The following is a 27,723-nucleotide window of genomic DNA, read 5'->3' as shown; positions in this document are numbered from 1 at the left end:
ACTACTGGGTCTGGAGTCAGGAACACCCATGTTAAAATCCAGCCTCAGATACTTCATAATTGTATGAACTTGGGCAAGTCATATATGACTAGGAGGCAGTTAAGTTACTCAATGAATAAAGTGTTGGGTCAGTAGCAAGAAAGACCTGAGTTCAAATCCAGTCTCAGACACTTCCCAGCTGTGTGACCCTGAGGAAGTCATTTAACCTTGATTGCCTGACAAAATGACCCATTGGATCCATTGGATAAGGAAATGGCAAGTCAGTTCTGTGTCCTTTTAAGAAAACCCCAAGGATTGCTATGATCCATAAGGTCTTGAAGAGTCAGAAACAACTGAATAACTGAACAACAAAAATCTCAGAGGAAAGGTAGTAGGATGTGGGGGCACAGGAATGTAGGGTTTAAGCTGAGTCTTGAAAAAAAACAGAAGAGGCAGAATGTAGTAAGGAGGGAATGCATTTTAGGTAAGATGGCTGGTCAGTGAAATGGTATAGGAGATAGACTATCTTGAGGAGCTTTTTTAGCAAGAAAATCAATATCATTTAAAGACTTGTAAGGAGTGGGAACCTACTACCTCTTGGCATAACCTCTTTCACTTTGGGACAAATCTGTTAGTAAATTGTTGTCATTTTTTTCTTGACATCAATCTTGAATTGAGTTATTTGTAAATTCTTCCCACCTCTTCTGGGACTGCTTTCTGGGGTCATATAAAACAGATCTAGTCTCTTCTCATCATATTAGCCCATCAAATAATTGAACAGAGCTATTATGTGTCTTTTCTCAGGTTAAACAAATCCAGTTCCCTCAGCTGGTCCTAAAAATAATGAATTCAATTCCTTTCATCTTCCTGATTGCCCTTCTCTGTATATTTTTAAGTTTGTCAATGTCCTTTATGAACTTGACTTCCATAGCAAGACTAAATCAGTTCTGAGTAGAGCAGAGCAACAAGGAGACTCTTAGTTCCATGTTCCTGGAAGCTGTGACCTTCTTAATGAAGCTCAAGACTGGATTAACATTTTTGACTACTGCATCATGCTATCAAAGTAAATTGTTTGTAATCCAATATATGCCCAGAAATTTTTGTACAGTCTCCATATTTTCTTCATAATCTGATTTGAATTAAAAAAAATTTCCTTTGCTATTTAATATTTTATTCATTTTAATTAAGTGTTCTTTGCATTGAATCAATGAGGTATTTGACCATGGTAAGTATAAACTATATTGGCAAGGAGGTCCTAGGTGTAGTAATAAAAAGGTGCTGACCCAGGCAATATCTCCAACCTGAGAAGGAACAAAGTATCCTAATCATGAAGGGACTTAAAGGGCCAAGCTATACCAGAAGTTTTAATTTTCTGAATTTGGCTACATGCTACAGAAAGCTTTTGTTCCCCTGGTTACCCTGGTTTAATCTATGATTTAATTAACTTAATGCAGAGTCCAGGTAAGCTTTACTCATACATAAGTGAGGAAACTGAGTCCAGGAAAGAGAAGGCTTTTTACCACAAAGGATACATAGAGTTTGGGTCTTTTGGTTATCATTCAATATTCTGCATATTATGCTATTAGGTTAGGCCACCCAGCAAAAATCTTTACAGGGCCAGGAAAAGGTCAATAGTTAGATGCTGATGTTGATGATGACGTTGATGTTGATGATGTTGTCTTTGTTGATGATGTTGATGATGTTAATGTTAAGATAGTTTTATTAACTGTCAGTTCCAATTTCTTTTTCTTCTCTGATTGCTATTGCTATTATTTCTAATAAAACATTAAATGGTATTGGAGATAATGGGCATTCTTATTTCGTTCCTTATCTTATAGAGAAAGATTCTAACTTTTCCCTATTACAGATGTTTGTTGTTGGCTTTAAGTATAGATTTATTATTCTAAGCAAAATAAAATATATCTATGCTATCAAGTGTTTTAAATAGGAATGAATATTGTATTTTGTCAGAAGCCTTTTCTGCATTTGTTGATATAATCATATAATTTTTGTTACATTTTTGTTGATGTAATCAATTGTGTTAATAGTTTTCCTCATATTAAACCATTCCTGCATAACTAGTATAAAACTTATTTGGTCATATCTTTGTGATATATTATTTTAGTTTCCTGGCTTATATTTTACTTAGGATTTTTGAATTTATATTCTTTAATGGAAACTGATCTATAATATTCTTTCAGTTTTTACTCTTGCTGGTTTAGGTGTTAGGACAATATTTCTTTCATAAAAGGAGTTTGAGAGGACTCTTTCCTCACCAGTTTCCCTAAATAATTTATTTAATAATGACATTTGGTAGATCTGGCAGAGAAAATCATGATGTTATCATTGGAAGACTTCAGTAGATATTGTGTCAGGATGAATTGCTTCTCAATTCACGTGCATTTAATACATAAGTTCTCAAGAAGGCTTGCCTTATCTGCCATCTGTATGAAGCTGCATTCTTCCAACTGAGAGAATATACATTTGTAGGAGAGTAAAGTTAAGAATGATGAGGGGAATATTCTGTTGAGATATTATTGATACTTCACCAAATGGCTCTACTTTAAACTGTATGTCCCTAGCTAATTTGTAAAAATAAACCTATCAGTTGGGGCTCATGAGCTATACTTTCAAAAGTACCCAGACAATGTGACTGCCTTCTTAGAATTTAAGATTTAGGAGTCCATTGGGTGATTCTCATTTCAATTAATATCCACAAAATGTATTTATTTACAGAAATTAATTTTTTTAAAACCATGAAATCATTAAGGAATATTCTTACTATTATTTCCTTTATAATGTCGGTATATCTATTTCTTATCTTCTATTTCCTCTGACAACACCTTTTGTATTTATTGTCTATTGGACTATTCAAATACCCTAACTGACCTCCTGCACAGTAATCTCCTCACCCTTCCTATAACTAATCTTTTGTACTTTAACCTGTTTAATATACTTGTGATGTCACTTTCTATTCTGTGCCATGCTGTAGACATGTTATCCATTTGAGACTTTACTCACACCTTTTCTCTCAGCTACTATTCCCTTTAGTAGTTCTTCTCAATCTATACAAATCTTTCATGACTCCAGAAGGCCTTCCCCCTTGAAGCCCTCCCCAACATTTCATCTGGCATAGCCCACTCTGATCCATTATTTTTCTTAACTTTTAAATAAATTATTTTTATGCTACTCATTGAATAATTATCATTTACTGCCTAGTAAATACTGTTTTTGAAGCAACAAAAATCTCAATAATACCACTATCTGATAGATATAACAATGTGCAGGAGACAGTTTGAACCAACTTGAGAGAGTTGAATTCTCCATGTGAGAACCTACACCTAGTAAATTAAAAAAAAAAACTTTCAAATAAGGTCTTCATTTATTTTCTTGATTGTCTAGATTTAAGAAAGTAATGGATAATATATTAACAATGTAGATTAAACTTAAAAGTATATTCATATTTTTCCCAGAGAGTTATTTATTAAATATTTACCAACATAACCCTATATACTATATCTTACAGTAGAGAAATAGCTTATATCTTATTATTAAAGAATACATATTTTCAGTAGTGGTCAATTTTATTTTTAAGTATGATATACTAAAATTATTTTTACTTAAGTATTACAAATCCTTAATTTCTAGACTAAATACTAATATCCTAGGAAATAAAGCTAATCCTAAAATCTCAAAGATTAAATTGTCTTATGATATTTTTTAGGAATAAGGATATCATTTCTCATGCCTAATGGAACAGGCAATTATTTATGTGAAAGAACAAATATAGGGTTAAGAAAACCTATTTGTAAAGAGCAGAATTTTTAGACTGACAGTCTTAAATTCTGAAACTAATTTCCATGTAGCTGCACATAGTCATTTTAATTATTAAATGTGTTTAGAGATGAAAATTACTGTGAAAATGAAGTACATTTTTTTTGCAACCAATGTTTAAATGATTATTATTATTCTAAAAGTCACTTGGGGAATAAAGCTCAGCTGCTCTGCAGTAATAGGACATGTTCTTTGTGTATTACAAGATAAAGCTTGTGGGCATCCATTTATGAATCAGAAGGGCTAATACCCTTCTGATGAGAGCAATAAATAAGGCAATCTAAACCTCAGTTGTAGACTGTGAAGCAAAATGTGAAAAACTATCTATCGAGCTAGCTAGCAGGTGGTAGAAACAAAGATAACATATTCGATCACTGAAATATCTTCTGTTTTGGAATCTATCATGTGGTTTAAATCTTTTCATTAAATAAAATTGTGATATCAAACAATTCAGCTGCTTTATTTTCCTATTATAATACCTGCAACAGTTAACCAATACTAAAAAGGTATTATAGGAGTTCAAATATATATAAAAATCACAATTCTCTATGATTTTGATTATTAGTCATTATTAACAAATTTTGATATTTAGTATATCTAAATATTCTTGACAAAGAAGCAGGGGACTTTAGGGACAAAATACTGCACACATAGATGAAATACCTGTATGAAATATTCTGATATAATTGTTTTATTGTGTTACATGTTGAGGAAGAAGTTATTTACAAAAATAAGTATGATGTATCAATAATTCTTATTCTAAAGTTTTTACTTCAATATGTGATAGAATAAAAATGTGAAGAAATTGGATAGAACATGCAAATAAGCATGATTGCTCATTAGTATCCCTACTGTGGAAAAGGCTAAGGATCTCTAACTCTTAGCTATAGTGGGCTATGCCTAACAGATGTTAGCATCAAATTCAACATAAATAGAATGATTCCCTAGACCAGAAAGTCCCCAGAAGATCTAAGGAGGCCAAACTAACCTAGGTAGGATTTGTCAAAGCTCTCTTGCCAATCAGTATTTGGATCCACCTCATAACTGACCACTGCACTTTCAACCTAGATGAGATAGGGAGACCTAATCTTTAAAGGGGGCAGGGGACTGGATAATGGCACAAAGTTTTGTTAGTTTTATTAATAACATCTTTAATTTATAAGAAATAGCCCTCTAGCTCAGTGTATAGGGCCTTGGAACTGAAGGGAAGAAGATCTGATTTCAAACTTGGTGTCAGATTTGACTTTTACAAGTGATGTGGCACTGGCTACATAACAAATCTCTGTCTACCTGAATGTCTTTATCTGTCAAATGAAGATCATAATGTCACCTACTTACAGACATTCTATCTCTTGCTATTATTATTATTATCTAATATGCAGTTTAAAAAGTTCAAATTTTCCTGTGAAATCTCCTTTTTCATTCTTTCCATATTGATGTTTGCTTATTAATTATTGTTAAAACCAAAATAACCTTTTAAAAAATGTTCAAGAAAACCACAATTTTATCTGTAGGATACTTTCACTCATCACAACCACAAAAATATCAGTTAAGTTATACAGCATTTACTTTTCATCAGGCATTGTGTTAAGAACTTTGCAATTGTTATCTCATTAGATTCTCTCATTTCAACTCTATGAAGTAGGTACTCTAATTATATCCATTTTATAGATGAAAAAACTGAAGCAAACAGAGGTTAAGTGACTTGCCCAGGGTCATGCAACTAGTAAATGTCTGAAACCAGATTTGAACATAGGTTTTCCTCACTCTAGAGCTATATCTCTTTCCACTGCACCAACTGCCACCTAGCAAATTGCAATTTCATTCCCCATTGTAATAGATGGTTTTCACAAGATGCCATAGGCTATACTTTTATGACCTTGTGTTCAACTGAACCCTTTGGTGATGAGCTTCTCTGAAATTAGCTCAGCTGGTTTTAAGATAATAAATATACAGTTTGTAATAGTGTGCACACATGAAACATTTCCATTTGAAATACATTGTTAGAAAAAGACACAGTATATGTTTTGCTGGCAGAACTCTAAAGAAACTCAAGGTCACACTCATGCTACTATTAGGTATTGGACTAGGATTTTACAGTATGATTTCAAATGCTGCTAAGCAAAAAAAAAAAAAAGAATATATGAAAATAAACCACCTATAGATTAGGTTCTATCACATCACTTCCACAAATCTCATTACCCTCCAGGGAAAATATGCTAAAGATTTCAATTCACAAATAAATAGTTTTTCTAACACCAGTGAAATTTGCATTCACTAATAATGTTGTTCAGTTGCTTAGACGTGTCCAACTCTTCATGACCCTCACAGACCATAGTGTACCAATATTGTCTAGCAGGGTTTCTTTTTTTTTCTTTTTTTTTAAACATTATTTTATTTGGTCGTTTTCATACATTATTCACTGGAAACAAAGATCATTTTCTTTTCCTCTCCTCCTCCCCCCCCCCCCCCCCCACCGCCTTTCCCTCTCCCATAGCCGACACATGATTCCACTGGTTATCACATGTGTTCTTGACTCGAACCCATTTCCCTGTTGTTGGAATTTGCATTATAGTGTTCATTTAGTCTCTCCTCAGTCTTATCTCCTCCAACCCTGTAGTCAAGCAGTTGCTTTTCATCGGTGTTTTAACTCCCACAGTTTATCCTCTGCTTGTGGGTAGTATTTTTTAGATCCCTGCAGATTGTTCAGGGACATTGCATTGATACTAATGGAGAAGTCCATCACCTTCGATTGTACCACAATGTATCAGTCTCTGTGTACAATGTTCTCCTGGTTCTGCTCCTCTCGCTCTGCATCACTTCCTTGAGGTTGTTCCAGTCTCCATGGAACTCCTCCACTTTATTATTCCTTTTAGCACAATAGTATTCCATCACCAACATATACCACAATTTGTTCAGCCATTACCCAATTGAAGGGCATCCCCTCATTTTCCAATTTTTGGCCACCACAAAGAGCACAGCTATGAATATTTTTGTACAAGTCTTTTTGTCCATTATCTCTTTGGGGTACAGACCCAGCAGTGCTATGGCTGGATCAAAGGGCAGACAGTCTTTTATCACCCTTTGGGCATAGTTCCAAATTACCCTCCAGAATGGTTGGATCAATTCACAACTCCACCAGCAATGAATTAATGTCCCTACTTTGCCACATCCCCTGCAGCATTCATTACTTTCCATAGCTGTCATGTTAGCCAATCTGCTAGGCGTGAGGTGATACCTCAGAGTTGTTTTGATTTGCATCTCTCTGATTATAAGAGATGTAGAGCACTTTTTCATGTGCTTATTAATAGTTTTGATTTCTTTGGCTGCAAACTGCCTGTTCATGTCCCTTGCCCATTTGTCAATTGAAGAATGGCTTGATTTTTTGTACATTTGATTTAGCAGGGTTTCTTGGTAAAAAGACTGGAATAGTTTGCCATTTCCTTTTCCAGTGGATTGAGACAAGTAGAAGTAGTGACTTGCCCAGATAAAAATGAAATTAAATTAAAATTAATATTTTGGAAGCAAAGACAGAAGCAAGAATGTTTGGTGAGAGCCCACAATGCATTGGATGACCTTAGCATCTTTAATATCTGGACAAGCTCTAAGTATACCACAGAACCTGCTTCAGCTGTTTTCATGGATGTTAGAACAAATTGTTTGCATCTGTCCATTCCACTGAGGGAAGTTTTTCTGTGTTTGGGATAAGCATTCCTCTAACTCAAGTGTGCATGCTACAGTTTCTTAGATACCTAAGAGAGAACTGGGTGAGAAGTTGTCAAATCACAGGTGGAAGAGAAGCTGAGGTATTAATCCTTAAAGAGCAGGTTCCATTGCTCCATTTTATAGATGAGGAAGCTGAGATTTAGAAAGATTCCATTATTTTGATCATAGCCTAATACTAATATTGACGGGAAGTGATATGGGAACTTAGTTCATCCAGATTGATGACTAGTATTCTATTAACTTTTTGTTGCTTCTATGTATCATGAATCACTTTTTTAATATTTTAGTTTTCTAATTCCACATAATAATTTTAACATATGTTCTCTGAAGTTATAAGGTACAAACTGTCTATTTCTGAATCTATTCTCTCCCCTTCCACATAGGGAGAGCAATTTGATCTGGGTTGTAGGTTTGTGATCTTGAAATACACATTTCATATTGGTCATTATTGTGAAAGCATACTCATATGAAACCAAAACACCAAAATAAAACTAACATGAAAATTAGTATGCTTTGATCTGCATTCCAACTCCAATAACTCTTTCTCTGGAGATGGATAGTATTTTTTGTCAAAAGTACTTCAGAACTGCCCTAGATTTTTTATGCCAGCCTTTTAAGTTGTTGTGGGCTAAAAAATAATTTTATCCCTTCATTTTGTGGGTTATACTTTTCCTGAATTCATTTTGAGGAGTTACATCAGGTTTTTTGGAGGATATTTTGGTAGAGATGAGATGGTTATGTGTACCTTCTCCAACCATCTTGGTTTTGCCCCCTAAGAATTTTGTAGAAACAGGTCCTTTCTTCTTTTTTTCTCTCTCTGTCAGATACAGATGTAGTAGTGGTATTACTAGATCAAAGGGTATGTACACTTTTATCACTCTTTGGCCATAGTTCTAAATTATTCTCCAGAATGATTGGTTCAATGTACAACTCCACTAACAATGCATTAATGTGTTGATTTTGCTACTTCCCGTCAACATTTATCATTCCTTTACTGTGATGTTGGCTAATCTGATAGGTATGAGGTGGTATCTCAGAGCAATTTTTATTTGCATTTCTCTAACCAAGAGTGATTTTAAATATTTTAATATGATTATTGATAGGTTTGACATCTTCATCTGAAAACTGCTTACTCACATCTTTTGACCATTTGTCAATTGGGTACTGATTTGTGTTCTTACAAATTTGACTCAGTCCTTTATATATTTCAGGAAAGAGATCTCTATCAAAGAAATTTGTCATAATTTTTGTCTCCTAGTTTATTTTTTCTTTCTAATATTGGATAGAATTATTTTATTTCTCCAAAATATTTTAATTTAATATAATTAAAATTATTCATTTTATATCTCATAATGTTCTCTGCCTCTTGTTTGGGCATAAATTCTTCACTTTTCCATGAATCTGAAAAGTAGACTATTCCATGCTCTCCTAATTTACTTATAGCAACACTGTTAATGCCTAAATCATATACCCATTTTAACCTTATCTTGGGATAGGTTGAGAAATTGCTCTATACTTAATGTCTAACCCACTGCTTTCCAGTTTTCCCAGCAGTTGTAATTAAACAATGAGTTCTTATTCCAAAATCTGGAGTCTTTGGGTATATAAAATACTAGATTGATAAGGTCATTAACTGTGTATATTGTGTATCTAATCTATTCCATTAATTCACCATTCTATTTCTTAATCAGTTCAAGAATGTTTTAATTATTATTATTTTCATAATATGTTTTGAGATATAGTACTTATACATCATCTTTCTAATTTTTTTTCATCAAAGCTCTTGATAGTCTTGACCTTTTGTGCTTCTAGAATAATTTTGTTTTTATTTTTCTAGTTCTATGAAATAAGTATTTGGTAGTTTGGTATGGAACTGAATAAGTAAGTTAATTTAGGTAGAATTGTCATTTTTATTATATATTATAAAATATATTATATATTAGCTCACCCTACCCATGAGCAATTAATATTTTCCAGTTGTTTACTTACAGTTATTTAGATGTTTAGAATTTATTTGTGTGAAAAATGTTTTGTAATTATATTCACGTAATTACTGAATTTGTCTTGACAAGTAGATTTCTAGGTATTTTATATTGTCTAGAGTTATTTTAAGTAGACTTTCTCTGTCTCTTGCTGCTGAACTGTGTTGGTTATATGTAGAAATGCTCATGATTTTTGTGGGTTAATTTGTATAGTGAAACTCTGCTAAAGTTATATCAACTAGTTTTTAGTTGATTTTCTACGATTCCTTCAGTAAAACATCTTATCTACAAAGAGTTATAGTTTAGTTTTCACATTGTCTACTTTTAATCTTTTAATTTCTTTTCTTCTCTTATTGCTATAGCTAGCATATCTTGTACAATATTAAATAATAGTGGTGATAATGGGAATCCTTACTTCACCCCCGATTTCACTGGGAAGGCTTCTAACATGCCTATTATCGATAATGCTTGCTGATGATTTTAGGTAGAAACTACTCATCATTTTAAGGAAAGGCTCATTTATTTCAAAGTTTTATAATGTTTTTAATAGGAATGTTGTATTTTGTCTAAGGATTTTTTCTGTATCTATTGGGATAATCATGCGATTTCTGTTAGTTTTGTTACTCATGTGATCAGTTATGTTGATATTTTTCTAATACTTAAAGCAGCCCTGCATTTCTGGTATAAATCACACATGGTCATAATGAATGATCCTTTTGATATGTTGCTATAGTGTTCTTTTAGTATTTTCTTTAAAATGCTTTCATCTATTATCATTAAGAGAATTGGGCTATTATTAGCTTTCTCCATTTTTGTTCTTCCTGGCTTGGGCAACAGGACTATATATTTGTCATAAAAGGAATTTGACAGGATGCCTTCTTTGCCTATTTTTACAAATAATTTAGATTTTATTAGAATTAATTGTGCTTTAAATGTTTATTAGAATTCACTTGTGAATCCATGTGGCCCTAGGGATTTTTCTTAGCAAGTTCATTAATGGCATTTTCAGTTTATTTTTCTTAGATGATGTGGGAAGGGAACTCCTCTTCCCATTATGTCATTTTGTTTTAATGTAATCAATCAGCATTTACCATTGAGATGTGCATTAATAGACAGGTCCTCAGAGAAAGGAAATTGAAACCAACAAGACAGGAAATTGATCACACGGGCATCATTGAGTGGTGCCAGGCAAGTTGAGGAACTATGATTGGTTCCTGAGCTGTGACATGGGAGAGCAAGAGGGTGGAGAACACTGCTTATAAGCCGAGGCTCAGTGCCTGCTCGCACACACATGTGCTCTTACGGGTAGAGATTGGAATCTGAAGGAGTTTCTTTCCATCAGAATGGCAGATAAGTTGGTAGGCAAGGCTTCTCTCTACCTCTTTCTTCCATTTCCCTCTCTTTACTATCACTACTTTGATGTAATAAAGCTACTAAAACTATGGGCAGTCTCATAATTTATTATTAACTACTACAATGGGATTATTTAAGTATCCAGGTTTCTAATTTATTAATCTGGGCAATTTGTATTTTTGTAAATATTCATCCATTTCACTGATATTATAAAAGGTATTGCTATATAATTAGAGAAAATAACACCTAATGATTAATTTCCTCTACATTTATTGTGAATTCACACTTTTTATTTTTGATTATGTTATTTCAATTTTCTTCTTTCTCTTTTTCATCAAATTAACCATTAATCACATTTAACAAAACCAACTTCATCTTTTTTATTAGTCCAATAATTTTGCTACTTTCAATTTTTACATTTTTTTCTTTGATTTTCAGAATTTCCAAATGCTCTTTAATTGGGGATTTTTAATTTGTTCTTTTTAAAATCTGTTTTAGTTGCATGTCCAACTTAATGATTTTGTTTTTCTCTATGTTATAGTTATATGTGTCTAGAGATATAACTTTCCCCTTAAGTGCTGCTTTGACTGGATCCCATATATTTTGATATGTTGTCTCATCATCATTCTCTTTAATGAATTTATTGATTATTTTTATGATTTGGGTTTTTGGCAAACCCTTCTTTTTATAATTAAATAATTTAATTGCCATCAACCCTTATTGGTTATGATTTTACTATATTATGGTATTAAAATAATGCAATTATTATTTCTGCTTTTCTGTATTTTGTTGTGAGGTTTTTATACCCTAATTAAGTAGGTGCCGTGTATTACTTAAAAGAATTTATGTTCCTGTCTATCTCCATTCAGTATTCTCAAAAGATCTATTAAATCAAACTTTTCTAAAATTCCATAAACTTCTTTCTTGTTTAGTTTTTGGTTAGATTAATCTAGTTCTGAAAGAGAAAAGTTGAAATATTTTTACTTTCTGTGTACAATGTTCTCTTGGTTCTATTCATTTCTCCCTGCATCACTTATTGAGATTTTCCCAGTCCATATGGAAAGCTTCCAGATCATCAATCCTTACAGCACAATAGTATTCCATCACCATCATATACCATAATTTGTTTAGCCATTCAGTTTTTTGCCACCACAATGAGTGTGGCTATGATAATTTTTGTAAAAAAATATTTTTTCTTACTATCTCTTTTGGGTACAAACCTAGTAGTGGTATTGATGGACCAATGGGTCTGCATTCCTTTTAAGTCCTTTGGGCATAATTCCATATTGTTTTCCAGAATGTTTGGATTAATTCACAACTTCATCAGAAATGAACTAGTGTCCCAATTTTTCCACAACCCCTCCCACATTTATTGTTTTCCTTTACTGTCATATTGACCAATCCTCTTGGTGTGAGGTGTTGCATCAGCATTGTTTTGATTTGCATTTCTATAATTTTGAGAGATTTAGAAAACTTTTTCATGTGCTTACTAATTGTATGATGTCCCTTGACCATTTGTCAATTGTGGAATGACTTAATTTTTTGTACAATTGACTTAGTTCCTTATCAATTTGAGAAATGAGACCTTTGTCAGAGGATTTTGTTATAAAATTATTTCCCCATTTTGTTGATCCCCATCTAATTTTGGTTGCATTGGTTTTGTTTATACAGAAAACTTTTAATTTAATGTAATCATAATTATTAATTTTATATTTTGTAGTGTTCTCTATCTCCTGCTTGGTCTTAAATTTATTCTTTTCTCATAGATCTGACAGGTATGCTATTCTATATTTACCTGATTTGTTTGTCATTTCCCTCCATATATTTAAGTTATTTATCTATGCTGAGTTAATCTTGGCATAGGGTATAAATGTTGATTTAGCCTAATTTCTCCCAGAAGTTTTTGTCAAATAGTCAAGTGTTATCCCCAAAGTGGGAATCTTTGGATTTATCGAACACTATCTGGCATTTGCCCCATGTGCCCCAAGTCTATTTTATTGATCCATGCTTCTATTTCTAAGCCAGTACCATACTGTTTTGATGATCACTGCTTTATAGGATAGTTTGAGATCTGGTAACACTAGGTCTCCATCCTTCACATTTTTTTATTAGTTCCCTTGGTATTCTTGATCTTTTGTTCTTACAGATTAACTTTGTAATAATTTTTTTCTAATTCTATAAAAAAGTTTTTTGGTAGTTTGATAGGTATAGCACTGAATAAGTAAATTAATTTAGGTTGTTTTGTCATTTCTATTATATTAGCTTGACCTACCCAAGAGCATGTGGGTTTTAAAATTAATATTCAATAACTAAGTATTCTATTTTAAAAGTTTTATTAATAATAACTAAAGTTAAAAAAAAAGACCTGGCTAAACCCAGCCCACTTGTGAAAGACGAGTCCAAGGGAGGCAGAGCCCCAGAACTTATACAAATATGACCACACAACATGGTAGAGTGATTAAAAGGAATTTTGGGAAATACTAAGGGGATTCTGGGGCAAGAAGTCTAAAGGTTCAAAATCTTCATTTGTATAAACAATTGATGTTTATTCTAATTATTTAGATCTAATTTAATTTGTGTGAGGAGTGTTTTATAGTTATGTTCATATAATTTCTGAATTTGTCTTGGCAAAAAGATTCTCAGGTATTTTATAATTTTTAGAATGATTTTAAATAGTTTCTCTTTCTAAGCCTTGCTTTTGGGTTTTGTTGGAAACATATAGGAATGCTGATGATTTGTGTGGGTTTATTTTATGCCCTTCAACTTTGTTAAAGTTATTCATTATTTCCACTAGCTTTTTAGTTGATTTTCTTGAATTCTCTAGGTATATCATCATGTCATCTGCAAAGAGTGATAGTTTAGTTTCCTTATTGCCTACTTTGATCCCTTCAATTTTTCTTCTCTAATTGCTACTGCTAGCATGTCTAGTATAATAATAAATAGTAGTGGTGATAATGGCCATCCCTGCTTCACTCCTGATCTTATTGGGAAGGCATCTGACTTATCCCCATTGCAGATGATACTCACTGATGCTTTTGAGTAAACAAATGAACAAAGAAATAAATGATAAATTACATTCAATGACTTTGCTGTATCCCAGAAATTTTGATATGTTGTTTTCTCATTGTCATTTATCTTTAATGAAATCATTAATTGGTTCTTTGATTTGTTTTTTAATCCAGTAGTTTTGGAGAATCAGATGATTTAATTTCCAATTAATTTTTGTTTTGTCTTTCCATGTACCCTTACCAATTATTATTTTTATTGCATTATGATCTGAAAATTTATTATTTCTACTTTTTTGCACCTGTTTTATGCCCTAGTACATGGTCAATCTTTGTGAATGTACCATGTGCTGCTGAAAAGAAGGTGTATTCCTTTTTGTCCCTATTTATTTTTCTCCACATATCTATTAATTCTAATTTTACTAAGATTTCATTCACATCTCTTCCTCTTTCTTATTTATTTTTTGGTATTATTTATCTAGATTTGATAAAGGAAGGTTCATGTTTCCCACTAGAATAGTTTTATTATCTATTTCATCCTTGAGCTCCACTAGTTTCTCCTTTAGAAAACTGAATGCTGTACCATTTGGTGCATAGTTGTTGATTACTGATATTTCCTCATTATCTATACTGCCTTTTATCAAGATTTGATTACCTTCTCTATCTTTTTAAATCATGTCTATTTTTACTTTGACTTTGTCATATATCATGATTACACCTCCTGTCTTCTTTTTCTCAGTTGAGGTCCAATAGATTTTGCCCCAGCAAAATCCCCTAGCCTTTGATTCTTACCCTGTGTGTGTCTACCTGCCTCATGTGTGTTTCTTGTAGACAACATATGGCAGGATTTGGGTTTTTAATCAGCTCTGCCATCTTCTTCTGTTTTATGGGGGAATTCATCCCATTGACATTAAGAGTTATGATTACCACCTGTGTATTCCTGATCATAGTGATTAACTCTTTTGTCCTGCCCTTTCTTCTTTCATCATTACCGTCTACACCTGTGTTTTACTTTTAATTAGTCCCTCTTTTCCTTACCCTTATTTTACTTTCCTTCCCCCCCTCCCTTCTAATTCCCCTCCTATTCCTCTTTAAGTTCTATTAACCCCCAATCTTTCCCTCCCTTTTAATACTCCCCATCCTATAGCTGCCTTCCTTATTCCTTTTCAATTTCTCTGTATGGCAAGATAAAATTCTATACTCCAATTGATCTGTTCTTCCTACTAAGAACTCATTCCACTGAGAGTAAGGTTCAAATATTAACTATTACCACTCTCTTCCTCCCCTTCTCATAATAGTATTCTTCACCCACATCCTCCCATATGCCTCTTGATGTAGTATAATTTATCCTATTTTATTTCTTCTTTTGAGTTTCACTTAGCATTATGCTCTATTTTCGTCCCCATCCTGATTTTTTTCTTATGTATCATCTTAAACAGCTTAATAGCACAACTTCTGACTATGAATATTTCGTCCATCTACTATGATAATTAAAATAATATTTACAAGTTACAGATATCATTTTTCCATATAGGAATATAATAAATTTGACCATATTGAAGCCCTTAAAATTTTTTCCCCTCTTTCTCCTTTACCTTTTTGTGATTCTGTTGATTTTTATATTTGGACATAAAATTTTCCATTTAGTTCTTGTCTTTTCTTTAGGAATTCATAGAAATCTTCTATTTTATTAAACACCCTTCCTTTCTTCTGAAAGTATAGAGTCAGTTTTGATGGGTAGGTGATCCTTGGTTTTAGACCCAATTCTCTTGCCTTCCTGAATATCATATTCCAAGCCTTGCAGTCCTTTAGTGTGGAAATTGTCAGATCCTGTGTAATCCTGACCGGGGCTCCTTGATATTTGAATTGTCTCTTTCTCACCATTTCCAGTATTTTCTCCCTATCTTGGTACCTCATGAATTTGGCTATAGCATTCCTGGGGGTAGCTTTGGGGGATTTAATGTCAGGGATGATCTATGGATTCTTTCAATGTCTATTTTGCCCTCTTATTGAAGAACATCAGGGCAGTTTTTTTGAATAATTTCTTGTAATATGACTTCAAGGGTTGTTTGTTTGTTTGTATTTTTTTGTGGTTGTTGTTATTCCAGGCTTTCAAGTAAACCAATAATTCTGAAATTGTGTCTCCTGTATCTGTTTCCAGGTCAGTAATCTTTTCAGTGAAGTATTTTATGTTTCCTTCTCTTTTTTCATTCTTTTGAATTTGTTTTATTAATTCTTGTTTTCTCATGAGATGCTTAGCTTCTACTTGCCCAATTCTAGTCTTTCAAGACTGATTTTCAGTTATGATCTTTTGATTTTCCTTTTTGGTTTGGTCTATTGTACTTTTCATGGCTTCCTACAGGTCAATTCTGTTCTCCAATTTGGTTATTATTTTATTTGATTTCTGTTCCTTTTCCCCCATATGGGCAATTTTGTCTTTTAAGTTATTATTTTCTTTTTATATTACTTTCACTTCTTTTTCCCACTTTTCTTCAATTTTTTTTCTTCTATCTTTCTTACTTGGTTCTTTAATTCCTTTTGAGTTCCTTGAGAGCTTGTGACAAATTTCCATTTTGGAGGGGAAAGTTTCTATGTGTTTGATTGTTTGTCACATTCTGTAGCTACTTCTGTATTTTGCCCTTTTTCACCATAGAAATTATCCAGGGTCAAGAGCTTTTTTTTGCTATTCCTTATTCCTTTTGCCACTAGTGGATTGAGGTTCCTGCATGTTGGTTGTCATTGCTTTCTTAGCTTCTATGTTCACAGGAATTTTCAATAGTACTATCTTCCCCTCCATGTCAGAAGTCTGAGTGAGGGCAAGTAGGTCTGTGATGTTCTTTGTGTAGTAGCTTTCAAGTGTTTTGCCCTGAGGCTATCTTCCTCAGCTGCCACAGCTTGGATTTCCAGCTGCACTGTGTGTTTTTCCCTGAGGCTATCTTTCCAGCCCCTGCTTCCTTGGCTGTAGCCAATCATGTTTCTGCCCAAACTCCATGCTCTGTTGTCTAAGCTCAATGGTCTTCAGTCTTGAGTCTCATTGCTAATCCCTTGCACTACCCTCAGGGGTAAGTCAGTGGTGCTTTCAGTTGGCCCCCAAGAATTTAGAAATTGTTTCCGCTGTCTCTCTAACGCTGGCATTGAAGGTGGTGTGGGGGAGGGTTGATCAGGTTGGGCTTTGATTAGTGCAGTTTAGCCCCCCTATAGTGTGGGAATCCCCAGTCACTGCCTACCTTTAAAGCTGCTTCCAGTGGGATAGCCCTTTTACTCATCTGGTTTTGATTTCTATGCTTTTGAGATGCTTTGTAATGATCAGTTGGAAGGAGATTTAGAAGCCTTCACTACTACACCTCCATCTTGGCTCCATCCTTCTTAGTGTTATCTTGATTCAGGATATACTCCTCTTCCATCTCAATAAAATAGACACTCTCCACTTACCTTCCTAGCTGTTTTTTGCAGGAAAATTCCCTCACTCTGTCCTCTTGTTGGTTCTGTAACTCTAGTATTCATTTCAAAGTGTTATTTTAAGATTGGTTGGAAATCCTCAGAGAGGTTTGAACTTTCCATGCTTCTTCTCTGTCATTCTTACTCTCTTCCTTTTTATTTAAATAAACAGTGATCCTGGAACAGAAGATGCAACAATGCTTGAAACTGTTGAATTGTGAATTGTAAAACTGAAATTGAAATGAAAATCTTAATGTCAGGGGTTGCTGAAAGCATGAGTGTCTGTTTTTTCGTCCATTCCTTTTTTTTGAGGAAATGTCATGCTAGGGTAATATCAGAGGAGAACTTTTTTTTTTTTCTGTATTGTTAATTATGATACTACAGTCATCATTTTTTTGTAAATGAAAAATCACGTAGGCAATAATAAAATTTCAAAAATATCCATCTGACTAGAGGTCTTTATACTGTTGAATTCAGTGTGGTGGTAGGGTATTTTAAGACCAAACATCAAACAAATAAATCAAAACAAATTTGTAAAATTAAAAATTACTCACTAGGCTGTTATTCCATCATTCCTATCCAAAATTTTAACAACTTTATTTAGCAAAGAAAATTGTTGTCACTCTAGGAATCACAGCTATGTCACTGCACAGGGATTTGTTCACACAATATAATCTTCCCATTTATGTGCTCTGTACTCAGATTTCTGTACATGAACAATAAAATTGACCTTATGGAAGCCCTTGACCCTACTAGAGAGATGTTCAGTAGAAAATGTTTTATTAGAATTTGATGCAAAATAATAACAACTTCTTAGTGTTTTAAAAAAGATATGGATTAATAAAAAATATATATAATTTTTATTTCTGTCCAACCACAAAAATGGCAAATTATAGTCTCCTAACTATGTTTCAATTATAATTCTATAGACAGTACTCACACTGATGAGGAAATGTTTTATGTTTACAGAAAATCTATTATAAACTAATTCTGGCTCTCCTGAAGAAATATTGATAGAATAAAGAATGATAATCCTTAGCTAAGATCTGATTCTTTCTTCTTTTCATTTTATTTACATATACATGGCCAAAAATGACTTATATGCCCAAGCCACATAAGCTAGTTTTCTCCTTCCCTTTCCTTAAAATTATAGAAACTATCCTTGAGGCTTAATTGATTAAGGAGACTAAAGCTCACATGGAGGCATAGCTTACTGTTTATAAAAGGCTTTAAAGCCCAGCATGAATAATCTATTTTTTTCAGTCTTAAAAAATATTTCCTCTACTGTCATAATCAATAAACTATTCTGATTTGGTATTCCATTTCAGTAAATATGTAGACAAAAATTATTAAACTTAATGTAACCAATACTTCTATCCTTGTTGAATATTGTTCCCATGTTATTATTGAGTAAATTTCCTTTTTTTTTTTAATAATCCTGACCCTGAGCCATCAGAATGGCCTGAGCCAGTAGTCACCTAGAACACACTCCAAAATCTCTTTTCCATCAGACTACTCCTTTCTCTACTTCCTTGTCTCTCACTCTGGTTCACATCATCATCTCTTTTATTGACTATCATATATGGTTTCTCTCTTATCTCCTTGTCATCAGATAATAGACTTTTTCATATATATTTTATATCATCACCCCAGGACCCTAAATCTTTGAGAGGTTATTCATTGCCTACAGAACAAAATAAAACCCCCAAACTAGCATTAAAGCCTCTTTATGAAAAGATTGACTCAAACCCAACCATCTAATAGATAACTAAATTGGAAAGTAATTTGCTAATACTTTGACCCAGAAGAGAGGCAACTGTCTTTTGAGACCAGGCATGTTTGTGGTAGTGTTTAATTCCTATACCTAGAAAAAATAAGGGATTTAAAGGTGGTTATAGAAATTAAATCAATGCATAACACAAAAAGATACCCTCCAACTAGGAAAATTCTTTCTACATTTTTGGAAATTTAACATTGTTGAGGTCTATGAGTATGCAATTAGCTAGAAAACAAATATTCACTAAATGTCAGCTTGTTTCAGAATTGCTAATAATCTTTCCTTGTGTTGCCCTATTAATTTGGTGTTAAATAATAAATTTTACAAGAACTTCATTTCAAATGTTCAGCAATGTGCAATTAACAGGGCAATGAATGTACCAGCTAATGACTGTTTTCATAAAAAGAATCTCAATTTCTAGTACCATTGAAAACAAAGGAGTAATTTTATCCTTAACAGGAAAAAGATCATATTAATGCATCCTGAATCTGAATTCTGGAAAAGGAAGAAAGAAATGTAACCAATACCCTCCAAAATGATAATTATTAAAATTTAATATTCTGGGAAGGTCTTTCCTCCTCCCTCATTGGACTTTTTGAATTAAAATATTGCCTATGAGGTAGAAAAGCAAAATCTTCAACTTAAGAAATTAATAATAGAAGTTATATTTAAAGAGTATTCTAACATGACATTTTGATCTGAATAATTTTAGATTATAATAGTCTCATATAAATTATAGGGAAATAACTGACATGAATTAGGGGAGGGAATTTCCAAAACGAGAATGCCCTTTCACAAAAGTAATCAGTTCAAGAGCCACCTTTCCTCTACCCCTAACCACAGTTAACAGATTCTGTTTATAAATAAGGCTAATTATCAAATACAAGCAATTTTAGAAAATGAAAATCCTTTTGCTTTATACATCAGATTTATACATATAAATATACTGAGACAAACAGAGCTGAAAATTAGAGAGAGAAGGAGAAAAGGCAAGGCATAGAGAAATATTTATCTTTTGGGTTATCTAAAGTGGCTTCTAATGCAAATTTGCACTCTGGAATTTTAAAATGGTTTATGTCTCTGTAACTTGCCAATAGTCCATAATAAAACAAGTTGTCCTGAAATTAATTTATGGGATAGTACCCCAGAATGGCAGATGATGTGAAAAGTTAAAAGCACCTAAAGCCTTTATAGTTGGCAGTAAGAGAATGAATGTCTTTTTCTAGTGAACAACATGCATTAGTCAGCACCATCATTAGTTTAAATGAATGTTTAAATGGTATAAAAAATTCCACATGGCTTTCCTTAAAGAATTCATGCAATAAATTAAAATCCTTCCCACATTTTGTCTTTTTCCATAGCCTAATAACATGATGAATTTTCATCCAAAAGGCAAAAAATATATTACTATATATTGGCAAAATCATATCTTAACCACAACAGATGACATTTAAAATTATGCCAGGCAATAATAAATTAATTTGATCTATGTTCTTAGTTGAAATTACCTTTATACACACATTTTCTAACATAAAATTTTTATATTGCCTTGATATAAATAAAGAAGCTGCTTGCTGTTGCAACATCTATTAAGTAGTTAATGGAGACTTAGTACCTATAATGAAAGTCTATATTGGTACTTGGCAAGCTTAAGCGAGACTTCAGAAAAGAAAAGCCAGGCAAGAGAAAGCTCACTTCTACCATTGTGGTTGCCCCCAAAGCCACTGGCTACATAATAATTGATTGTGTAGGCATGTTTAAAGGAGTCTCAGAAGATGGGATAAGGAACAATGAGTCAAAGGTTCAGAGGAAGATTTAAGCTTATTCTACAATAAAGCTTCTGAACAATTGAAATTATCCTAAAGTGAAAGAGAGCTCTTTGGGAAACAATGAGTTCCTCACTACAAATCTCCATTAAGACTTTAAGAGATTTTAAGAGAATGATGGAAAACAACTTGTTAGGGATATTGTTGCACAGAAGATATTTTCACAAATATGGATTAAACTGACTCTCATTGAACTCTCTGAATTATACTAGCTGAATTCTCTTTGATTTCCAGTCTTTTAAGGAAGGTAATTGGTGAAATGGGAAACCTAACAGAAAATGTCTTTAATTCAACCCCATGTAATCTATAAGAAAAAATAGTAAGGTTTTATGCAGAAATCATTATTTCTTGATAAATCATTGACACTTAATCATTTATTTGAACACAAACTTATTTAATAGATCTTACTCTATTAGTAGGCCTATTTCAAGAACTATTTTTTTTTCAAAATTTCAAAAATATTTAGATTAAGAGATTTCTTTTTAAATATTTTCAAAGCCTATAATCATATATAATTAAGTGAACAATGCTCTTTTAAACCCGAATGAGTTAAATGACTTGAGGAATGTAGGAATCCTTCTAGCTACTAGGTTTATCACTAGTAAGAATCCTTGAAATAACATTTTATATATTTCTTCGAGAGTTTCTTAGACCTGGAAAAGAAATTAAAGAACATCCAGTTCAAGGGTCTTATTAAATAGATAAGGAAACTGAGGTCTAGAGATATTAAGTAACTTGCACAAGGTTACAGAATTCATAAATGAATTCCAGGACTGTGTTAATTATCTTTTATTTGATATTTTTATTTAATCCTATGCTTTTTTATTTAAAATCATAATATTCACATCAGTCAGGATCTCCAATAAAAGAAACAGTTCTGGAATTTCTAGTTTTATATACCTCAAAATTATTATATTTTCTTCCAGATTCTTGTGTCTAAAATTATACTTCTAGATGGATTAAAGATTTATAAAATTATGCCAGTCAGTGAATTTTTGTTGAAAGAAACAAATTAAATGAAAAAGTGAAAAATTTTGGTCACAAGTATATTTAAGCATGTTTTCTTGCAGATGGAGCAATTTCAAGTGATGATGATGATATTTAAGTTACTTCTAGAGGTACCATGATGTTGTGGAAAGAAGACTGTTCTAGAATTTCTGGAGGCCTTCCAGTGTCGTTCACTTTTTCACTATATGACCATGATCAAGCCAATTAACATGTTGAGTCTTTAGTTATTCTTTTATAAAAGTGTACCAATATCTGTAGTATCAGCTTCTTTAATGTTGGAGGTAGAATTAAAAAAAATTATAGTATTTAATAGTTTTCCTTTAAAAAGGAAGTCATATTACTAGACAGTTGAAGCAAAGAGGAAATAAAAATCATTGGAGTTGAGAAAGTCAATTAATTGTTATGCCAGGTGACCATAGCATCATCCATATAGCTAATTGAGTCATTAACAATGATAAAAGTACCTGAGTCAGAGGAAGGAATAGGTCCTTGTTGTATTGTGTTAAACATGTGACAGTAGAATTTCCTTAAATACTATTTTTTAAATAATTTTTATATCCCCAGAACATAGAGCAATGTCTTGAGCATAGCTATTGCTATTGTTTAGTCATTTCAAACATGTCCAATATTTACTTTGTGACCTCTTTTAGGATTTTCTTGGAAAAGATAACAGAGTATTTGCCTTTTCCTTCTTCAAGTTCATGTTATAGCTCAAGAAATTGAGGTAAATGAAGTCAAGTACCTTTATAGTAAATATCTGAAATTTTATTTAAAATCATTTTCCTGATTCCAGGCCCAGTGTTCTTTCCTTTGAGATACTTGACTGCCCCCTTAAGCAGAGCAGGTACATAAAGTATATGTTGAATTGAATTGAATTTTCTAAGATTCATAAGGTAATCCAAAGATTGTTTTTATATAATTCGTTAAAATATTCTGTAATATCCTAATCACAATTCACAAACCTGTTGTAAACAAAATACCTATGGTCCAAGGTTTATGTTTATTTTGGAGACACTGGCTGATAATAATTCTGGCAGTAGGTAGTACATAATATCCATACATGTTAGGGTAAGAGAAAAAGAAATTCTTCATTAGGTGATTTAAATACTAATCAGCTATGGAACCCAAATTACTCTTATTTATGATATAGCCAAAAAGCTAATAGGTAGGTCTTTGTATTTAATGATTTGAGAATTAAAATCCCTTCAAAGAATTCAAACTTTTAAGAATGATAAATATATATGGTAATATATGGTAAATGTATACATGGTAATATAAATATTAAAATCCAGAATGCTCAAATAAAATTTATAAAAATAAAATAATAATATTAATTCAATTTATTTCATTTTGTTCATTGACATGGTATTAGGGTGCAATGAGATTTGCTAAATATGGAGGTCTGAGTTCTTAAATTTTATACTATAATCCTTAATAATAATGAAGTTGAAATGTAATATGTTGGTTTCATGCAAAGTATACATAAGACTGTTACTTTTGATCACTTCTACTTTCATCCTATGAACTCTACTATATATATATATATTTTTCCTACAGAGATATTATGGACTATATAAATTACACTATTTTGTTCTATACAAATAGCTAACAGAAAACTTCATTTTTTCAAGATTAATAAATAATCATTATATGATCCAATATGAGCTTTGATTTGCTGCTCTTTCAACTGCAAATCAATGTATCCCTCAAATTATTTCAAAATACAATATTCATACTTTTTGGATTTACCAGAAGGAAAAAAAGAAACACAACAATCATTTCTTGGCTCCTGGAAAGTTGAGCAAAATGAGGAAATAAGTCACATGGATTTAATGAAGTTTTATGAATGATGAGAGAGAAATCAAATATTGTCCAAAAGTCTTCTCTCCTGTGCTTTGTATGTATTTGTTATGGGGGAATTTATATGTGTGTGTATAAATTATAAATCAATATGTACAAAATAAGATTTAATCACACAATATACATTTAATAATATAAAATTTTATATTATATCAATATAATATAAAACAATGTAATAATAAGTATATAGTTATATATATGATAAATTCATGAATTTAATTAAAGAGAGAACTCTAACATGCATGCATATATACACATATTCAGTTATACTTTATACACTATATATGTGTTTGTGTATATATTATAAATAATATAGACATGCATGCATATTTAGAATTCTCCCTCTGATTTCTCTTTAATTAAGGAAATAATTAATGTGACAGGGTTGAAGAGCAAATTAAATATAAGAAAAGAGTAACAGAAATGTAAAATGCATAGATTTTCTTGCCTACTTTTGACCAACAAGGTGTATTCTGGTGCAGGAAGGGCTTGAATCTTTAATATGAGGCACCACTCCTGAGTGTTTCTTCTACTTTACCTATCAACCCAATTCACCTATTCGTGAAAGCAGCAGGAAAGATATGGCTAGAATAAAACATCAGTTTAAAAGGAGAAACAGCTTTTAAATTGCTCTATCTTCCTTCAGTTCCCCAGGATGTGTAGCAAGTAATTATCTAGAGAAAGATAAGGGGAGGGCTTAAACTTCTTCCCAATCCAGAAGCAGAAAGACTTCTAACATGAAGCAAAGAGAGCAGGGAGTCTCAATTATATTGTGTGCTCAGGATCCTAAATGCCTTTCCTGCTTTGTGTTCCTTCCATCCCTAAACATGGTTAAATAAACATCTATGTTAAGATGAATATGAACTGGTTTTCAGGGAAACGTGAATTCAGGAGATAATGACTGCTTTGGTGAGAGCATCCTTGTGGCAGGGGGTGAGCCTGAATCAGAAAGGATGCTACTGACAAGGGGAGAATCCGAACCACTTGGAATATTTTCCATAAAGTTATAGTACTAGAAAAAAAAATTTTAGTCAGTTCAAAGCCAAGGTGAAATATAAAAATGACTATTTCATGAATTTACCAATTGCTTTATGTTGCAATAATTTTAAGGGTGAGCTTCTCAGGAGAATATAACAATAGTTAAACATAACTATTTATTAATTTATCTTTCTGACATTATATGTATCTTGTACTGCATTTTTATTTTTAAAGAAAATAACTATTTTATGTCTAAATTATATTGTACATGGTATCATTGTTTTTGCTCTACCCCTCCTTTTGGAGAGACTTTGAAAATGACCCAAAACTAAATTATAAGCAGTTTTCCCCTACGACTCAGCCATAGGATTCAATGAGCCTCTGAGAGTAGAAAAGAAGTGTGATCCTTATTTTATTATGCTCAGTATCTCTCAGGTCACCATTTGCAGGGATCCAAAAAGGAAATTACAAAAAGGAAATTAAAGAATGAAAGGTTTAAATTCCTAAGCCCCTAGGTCTCAGTAGTGGTTTCATTTGTTAAAAAAACATGCAAGCTAGAGAAGCTAGGTGGCTCAGTAGATATAGTGTCAAGCTTAGAGCAGAGAGAACCAGGGTTCAAATCTTGGTCCCAGATACTTTCTAGCCATACAACCCTGTGCAAGTCTTTTGATCTTAATTGCCCTTACCATTCTTCATGTGCATTGGAACTGTGTAATTAGAATTTGCTTCCCAGAAACTCTCTCTCCCAGAATTCCATGTTCCTTCTCACCTTATGTGCTAACAAAGGGAGGATATAAGTTTCATGGAGCTCTGCCCTTGCTCTCTTTTCCCAGGAACTCAGCTGGGAAAATTTTTCTTTATTCAGGCTTTTACTTTTGTCCTTTTATTTCTTCTACTTCAAGTGATTATTAATAAATCTTATAAAATATACCACGTATAGCAATTAGATATTAATTTAAATCTTATAGAACCAATACTTTTGTCAATTTCAAAAAAATGAAAAGAGACTCGTAAAAACTGTCAAATTCTAGTCTTGCAGTGAAGAGGTTTGTGCAGCAAAAAAAGGATATAAGGCTTAGAATTAAAAGACGCTTTGATTTGCATGTCAGGTTTGCCACTTATTAATCTCATGATTTCAGCTAAGTTGTGTTATAAACTATAAAATTCTATAAAAATAGAAGTGTTTCTTTAAAAATGCCTTCATGAAAAGCCTATTCTGATGACATTTTGATTACTCTGTGTTTTGAAAAGCTCTGCCAGCATCACACAAGTTTGAGCTATTGTACTAACCTGGAAATCTGAGTAAGAACCAATAATATATTGTGCATCAGATGTCTTGAGAACATTCAAAATATGCTGATCCCTGGAAGGTTAGCCAAGAGGTGATTTTTAAAAAATGAATCAATTTATGAAAATCATATACTAAGGCATAAAGGAGTTGTGATCTGTGTAGTGGAAGCAAATTTTTATTGAAACTGGTTTTTTTAAGGTATTGAATTTAGAAGAGGATTGAGCTGGAATATAATAGAATCCACAAATAAATCACAGAATCAGAGTAGGAAGACACTTTAGAGGTTGTCTTATCTTACCCAAATCTGAACAATATTTTGTCTTCAACATGTGTAAAAGGTCATCCAGAGTTCACTTGCATTGCTCCATTAAGAGGGAATTGATGCCATCTAAGGTAGAAATTCAACTTTTGGATATTTTAAATTAGGAATCATTTTCTTTGATTCAATGTGTCAGATTGTTCCTGGAACACAGTAGGTGTTGAATAACAATAAACAATCAGTTTATTGATTGATGGACTTAAATTAGGTTGAATTTGCTTCTCTTTAGTGCCTACCTTTTGAATATAATTCTTCCCTATTAGAACAAGAAAAACAAGTCTAATCCCTTTTCCAATTAATATCACTACTAATTTTTGAAGACTAATACCAAACCCTTCCCCAAGTCTTCATCATAAAAAGTAATTTATTGATTTTAATTTGAAACAGCAGAGACACCCACAAATAAACCATCCCATAAAAAGGACATCATAAAAAAGTGGTTGTAACCAGTAATAGTTTCAACCTTACATTTTTGTAAATTTCCATTTGTTAAAAATAAGCACAGCTTGTTTTTCACTTCACTTTCAAGTTCACACAAATTACTGAGTTCAGTATAGGATACTTGAAAATAAATATACCTCAGCTGGTTTAAGTCTCCAATCCCAAATCAAGTTGACATCTCTAAAATTATATCAACTCAATTCAAACCACAATAGCAAAGCATAAAAAGGATACATTTTAAAAGTGAAGAAGGAAAAGGAAAAGGAGAAGGTAGAAAGAAAAGATGCAAGAGGAAAAGGAAATGCAGGAGAAAAAGTAGAAAAGAAGAAAAGGCAGAATTAAAGTAACTAATAAAGAAATTAAGTAAATATTTTATGTACCAGTATATCATTACAAAGTGAATAATGGAGAAAATCTTGTGGACCAAATCTCTGGAAATATTCACTCTTCTGGTGGATGGGGAACATATTTCTTGTGGGAGTAAAGTGGGCAGAAAGATTCAGTCATGCACTGTCTTACATGTCATTGACAGTGATACGATACATTTTTTGTTCCTATCTTGGCTTAAATAATGCTTACAATTTCTGACTATTTTAGTTGGACAAAATACAATACATTTTATTCTAAAATTTTACTTTAAATCTATGTCCATCTTTTAGATAACTTTCAGCTAGAAATATAGGTAGTGTTTTCTAACCTATTTTCTAACTTATTTTTTTTTTTTATGGACAAAATCAGTCTTTTAAGGTCAAAGTTTGATTTGTTAAGTTTGGTTCTCTCTCTTCATATAGTTTGATTTTATTAACAAAAAAGCATTGTTTATTTTGCTTTTATAAACCAATACTGTTCTTTTTGTGTTCACAAATGCTTGTGCATATACAGGTATACACACAGACACACACACAC

This window comes from Monodelphis domestica, chromosome 2 (genome assembly GCF_027887165.1).
Source record: "Monodelphis domestica isolate mMonDom1 chromosome 2, mMonDom1.pri, whole genome shotgun sequence".
NCBI lineage: Eukaryota > Metazoa > Chordata > Mammalia > Didelphimorphia > Didelphidae > Monodelphis > Monodelphis domestica.
The sequence above is the reverse complement of the archived record's forward strand: the minus strand, read 5'-3'. Positions refer to the sequence as shown.